This window comes from Triticum aestivum, chromosome 1A, assembly GCF_018294505.1.
Source record: "Triticum aestivum cultivar Chinese Spring chromosome 1A, IWGSC CS RefSeq v2.1, whole genome shotgun sequence".
NCBI lineage: Eukaryota > Viridiplantae > Streptophyta > Magnoliopsida > Poales > Poaceae > Triticum > Triticum aestivum.
Window position 1 is genome coordinate 405,033,340 of NC_057794.1, and position 5,862 is coordinate 405,039,201.

A 5,862-nucleotide genomic window follows, 5' to 3' on the forward strand; every position below is an offset into this window, starting at 1 on the left:
TCACTTCTCTTTGCTGATGTGAAGCATAACATCACCAAAGCAGCCATTTAGTACTATTCAGCTTTTTTCTTCACGGTTTTTCCTAAAAAACAAACTATATAGACCTGTGTTGACCAACTCGACATGCCACATGGGGTAGGCGTTTCAATAATTTTAAAAATAAATATCCAAATTAAGTATTTTGAGAACTCTCGAGCTGTTGTCACTTTGCTTTAGGCTAGAAACTGCATGCAGCTCCGATAGGCAACAAAATAAATATCCAAAGTTTTAACAATTTCCCGTCAATCAATGTCACTCCTAGCTATCTATAATGGGTAGTCTTCAAAAATATTACTAATAGATATGTTCATTTCTATTCATGCAAACAATCAAGACCGGGTCAAACATATTGAGTAATATAAAGTAAGCTTTTCTTATGCAGAAATACTATAATATATAATGAAAATGACGTATAGAGAATGTCATACATAAGTGGTGCAAATCACGATCAATGATTTGTATGAATTTATGTAAGACACTGACAAAGCAAGAGAAATATGAAAATATACCAAGAAATAAAGCCCGAGTGTGAAAAGCGATATGGCCACTAAAATTTGGAATGATCCAAAGGCAATTTGTCAGTGATTATTTTTCTGAGGGAATTTGTCAATGCTTTTTGATACATGTAATGTGGTTGCTTAGTTTCTGAAAGGGAACCGTGTAAGCAAAAAAATAAAATTACATGTAAGCTTCAAAGGCACTCTACACACAAGTAAATTATGGGAAAAGACACCTCTATATGTGCTCTTCATCAAACTAAGGGCCTGTTCGGATCCACTCCACTCCACAACTCTGCTCCAGGAGTGGGCGGAGCCGATCCGAACGCTGCAACTCCGTGGAGTCAAGAGAGCGGAGCAGAGCGATCTGCGGATGAAAATCATAGAGCGAGGAATGAGGTGCTCCGCATATCCTAAAAATGAAGGAGTTCATCAAATTTACGGCAGACTGCCACCGATAAGTGGCATACTGATTCGGTCGCGTTCTGTCTCTGGTGCCTTTTCTATCCTACCACCTCCCCTCCGTATGGGCCCCGGGCCAGATTGAGCTTTTGGCCCATCTCATGAACCAGAGTGGAGCGATCAAGCCGAACAGTTTCCTCGCTCTCACGATCGATGGAGGAGCCGAAGCGTAGGATTTTGGAGAGCCGGTGGATTACCGAACAGGCTCTAAGAATATACATTCTATCTATCGTAGGCAAGAGGGATACGTCAAATTACACATGTACATTACGTTGGCATTATGATCTTCATCTGTATATGCAGTGCAGATATAGTTACCATCCTCAACCACATATGCCAAATGTAAAATATATGAAGAATTTGAAACTAAATCAGTGAAGGTTTAACCAGCCTTGCTACAACAACAATGAAATATTATTAACTGAACAACATTCTACAATCCTATATAGATGGAATAATGGTTCACCTTTTCTTTCCACAAAATTCTGATCGAAGATTTGAACAGATTCAGCAAAAAAACATGGTTAACATGTAAAATGCCGCTAGACGATTTCAATATAAAGAAGAAAAAAAATCATGTCATCTCCACCTGCATACTAAACTTCCTAATCGACAACTAATGCCACGATATATGGGTCTTTGGCCTGACAATACTCTCCACCGGCAATGTCTCGTCCTTCCGCTAGATATCCACCTTTAAATTTGAAGAATTTAAATACTACAGTAGTAACTAACACATCTGCTCTCAGGTATGAATTCTTAAAAATAGGGGCCGCCATACTCTGCAATATACATGCATAACAACAAAAATGATACATGAGAACATTTGATTTTGAATAAGATTGCTCGTAATCATCCATAGAAACTTGCTACAAAAATAGTTTTCATTACGCATACCTGAACATATGACATGCCTATCATGGCCTTCATTGCAATGTAAACACACATACATCAAATTATCAATAAATCAAGTTCCTCACATTCAACCCGACAGAAATAAATGAAAGCAAATCATTCATGAATTTGCACAGAAATCTGGAGGATATTTGAGTAGTATCAAAGCTATAAGCGAACTTGTATATGTGCGAACCTGTGTCAATCAAACTACAGTGCAACATTTCTCTCTTCCCTAGTTCTCCACAAAATGTTTGATCTTTGTCAATCGTGACTATCAATGATCCAGTGAACCATATATTGGCTGGGGTGAGTAATAAGTGGTCTCTGCAGTAAAGAAAACACAAGAACATATATAACAACTTTCCATTACCAGAGAAATAACTAAATTATTCAGAAGCTTCAGGCAATAATGAATAGCAAGTAATTAGTAATACTCTGCAAGCTTCAGGCAATGAATTAGTGCTGAAAGTGAAATATATAAGAGAGAAATAACTGAAAATTGTTCAGAAGCTTCAGGCAATCCATAACCGAAGCAAGAAGCGTCAGCGCGTAGAGCGACCAGTTTGAGGATTCAATACCTTGAGGATTTTAATTTTATAATCGCTAGGTAATTAATCAGGAGGAAAAAAACATACCTGAATATATAATGGAGTGAAAAGTTGAACGGCTGGTGAAGTCCACACCAAGATATGTACTGACAACCTGTCAGTACCAGGGCAATATTCGTTGGGGAAGATACCTGAAAACTGAGTTGCAAGCATAGCTTGTTTCCGTTATCCTTGGTTCATATGCACAGTCTGTTTGGAGGTCATGGCTTTCCTTACCCTGCAGCAGGGCTAAACTCCAGATACCTTCAGCCAACCAGAGAGAGTGAAAGCTCAACTCTTCTTTTTTACTTGGGCCAAAGATATGCTTACCAAAATGCTGCTGGATCAAAGATTAGGGCGTTAGGCACATGCAAATGAGGTTATTAGTACATTATCAACAATTAACTAATATTGTTTATTTATAAGATCAGGGAACCTGCTATTTTGATATGTTCAGTGGGAGAATCTACAGTACTGTATATGCAAATATCTTCAGACCATGTCTCTTCAAATTGCTAGTCTCATTGACATGATTTGCGAAACAGTCCCAGAGACACAAACCAGCAATGCAATAGTTCGCAGCAGGTGCCGCTGGTGGCCCCTGAAGTAGCAAAAGAATCACCAGCCGACGGCAGAAACATGTAACTTGCGACTGGCATATTCTCGTCGGCAAACAGTAGCAAAATGGCCCGTGCGTTGCAACGGGATAATAAATTTGCGGCCTTCAAATCAAGCGACTGAGATCATAATATCTATAATCATTATAAATAATGTACAAGCCATCTTGTTAATTCAAATCAAATAAAACTGATCCCTGGTTACACTTAAGAATTAGACATCCTAATACAGCACATTTAGTTGATGGACTACATGACACAAGCTTTAGAGGCCAGTTGTCATGAACCAAAATGAATCAAACAGATGGAAGTGATGTATAAGGTCAATGGAACCTTTTGGAGTGGCAGCTACAGTATCAACGCACCACGAGGCTTACACTCTCTTATGGCACACATATGTAGGCTGTAGCTACTAACATCGTTAATGCCATTAAGGGTAATAATAACCAAGATGACAACTTTGTACCAACTATTTTTTGTTACGAGATAATTCTTGTTCCGTAGATACATAGCTTGAACTGAATGAATTATTCAGTACTGTATAGATCAAGTGCCAGTCTATATAATTCTGTGAAGTAGTGCATAGTCTTCTTCAGAGATTGTGATTTGTGAAATACTCTCGTACTACATTATCTTGTTACACCGTCTTGGATCATCATCAGGTCCTAATCAGAAGGAATGTTCAGCTAATAAAAATTCTACCCAAAACTAATGGCAATGAGGCTGGCATTGAATTAATGCCTGATCATCAATCCCACGTGCAGTTTGCCTCTCTCAAATATGCAAGAATCAGAAAACATGCGCCATCACTAATTGACTACTTGACAATTTTGATACAATAAATCAATAGAAAAACATATGCAAGTGGAGAAAATCCGAACTCATGCTGTTGCACCTCCTCACTAACCTAAGTGACTTGGCTGTCTTCATTTAGATTTGCTAGATTTTTATTGATGGCCCTTTCAGTGCACCATCTCAAAATTGCAAAAAATATGTCATCCTTTTGCTTATCAGCTTTGGAATTGGTGCAACTCTTTCATCAGCATAGTGAAGGATCTCCTGAACAACATAAAGTCCAATAAAGTAACTAAATCATTGAAAGCTCTTTCTCATACATGAGTATAGATGCACAATGTCCAAAATGAATTGGATTCAACAGGAGCAGTAAAGCATGCATGAAGAGGAGTTTGGCAACACCTTCAAGAGCAACGGGCCAAGTCGACCAAACTTCAATTGGATTAGCCAGGGAACAAGGCTCATTTGAATGGTTCAAAGGTGTCATGAATGAAGTTACTAAAAGTGATAGTGATGTACAGTAATACTCTACCGTAATTGTTTCAGCAAATGGCAACGTCCCACATAATCTAGTTTTGTAAAAGAGAAGTAACCAAATCTCTTGTTGTACAGAATGCAATATAGATACACACCTAACAAATCGCTCTGGTTGCCATGGTTCAAATCGCTCCAACACACAAAAAATGGTGTCAATATCGTCTCGATCAGCAAGGTCTTTTTTCCTCTTCTCCCTTCTCACTCCCTCTGTTATGGCTCAGGGGAGCAAACTCGCCAGAAGCTCAGGGTGACGAAAATTCAGCAAAAGCCACACCCCTGAGACATCATCAGAATGCAACATCAACCATCAGTCGAATCACAGTATAGCAAAGGGGAGAAAATGCCACATTAGCGTGCATGCTGATTCCGATTTTGATGCAGACTCACATCCAACAACAGTGCTATGGCGGCCACGCGGGCAGGAGATGCTTGAGGGGCTTCAGGACCACGGCGAGGCGATGAGCACCTCCAGGCAGCCCGCGTTCCCGGCCAGGCCAGTGCCGACCCGCCCCTGAACCTCTCCCGCCTTGTGCTCCGCCACGGCTGTAGCCGTCCGTCGACAAGGGCACCGCCCCTGAACCTCTGCTGCTCCGTCGGCACCGCCCCTGAACCTCTCCTGCTCCGCCGCGCCGCGCCTGAACCTCTCTTGCTCCGCCTGCCGCGCCGCGCCTGAACCTCTCCTGCTCCGCCCGCCCCTCAACTTCTCCTGCTCCGCCGCGGCTGGAAAGGAAGCAGGAGACGGCTGTAGCCGTCCGGCGGCAAGGTCTCGGCCACTCAACTTCTCTCCGCCGCGCCGCCCCTGAACTTCTGCTGCTCCGCCGTCCGCACCTCACCTTCTCCTTTCTGCTGCGTCCGGAAAGGAAGCGAGAGATAAGACGCAGGTTTAAAAAAAAAAAACGAACCGTTTTCAGTAAAAGAGGAACCGTGGGTTGTATTACTAACTAAAAACACAGGGTTTTTTTTAGCAAAAGCGCCGCGATGGTGAGCGAGCAGATGCGATAGTCTAAAGCGCCGCGATAGTGAGCGGGCAGAAGCGATAATCGTTTTAAATTATTATTATTATATTATTATTATTAGTGAAAGATAAACAAGATGGATTTATTTACGAATGTATTGTAGTATGTCTAAAGTTGTTATATACTGTATTTTCTTAGCTTCCTATCTCTAATGTACTTGAGTTCCAAATAAGTATCATTTAGGGTGAAAGCGTATATAATGTAGCTTGCACGTATCTCCTGGCACGCGGATTCCTCGCCCGCGTCGACTTCCTCCGTCCATCTGTTTGCCCCTGATTCGACTCCTGGCCTATCGTCCCTGGGATTGATCCCCGTTCCGGCCGTTCATCGAAGCCCTAGCCCCATCCCGTTGCCCGATGCGGCCGTCGTGCCCCCTCCGACTCCCCTCCCTCGCGTTGATAGGCGCCACACGACG

At 41.9% G+C, this 5,862-nt stretch overlaps 1 long non-coding RNA gene across 2 annotated transcripts; it reads right to left on the bottom strand.

The window, feature by feature from the left end:
• Positions 1–1,374: 1,374 nt before the first annotated feature.
• LOC123053260 (uncharacterized) lies at positions 1,375–5,446 on the bottom strand. 2 transcript variants are annotated; one of them, XR_006425515.1, is made up of 5 exons: positions 4,819–5,437; positions 4,527–4,707; positions 4,007–4,158; positions 2,531–2,819; positions 1,378–2,219 (listed from the first exon to the last, which is right to left on the bottom strand). It is a non-coding gene; the product is annotated as an uncharacterized lncRNA (long non-coding RNA). The 2 variants fall into 2 exon arrangements; XR_006425514.1 differs by having other exon boundaries at positions 1,375–2,219; positions 2,531–4,158; positions 4,819–5,446.
• Positions 5,447–5,862: the final 416 nt, after the last annotated feature.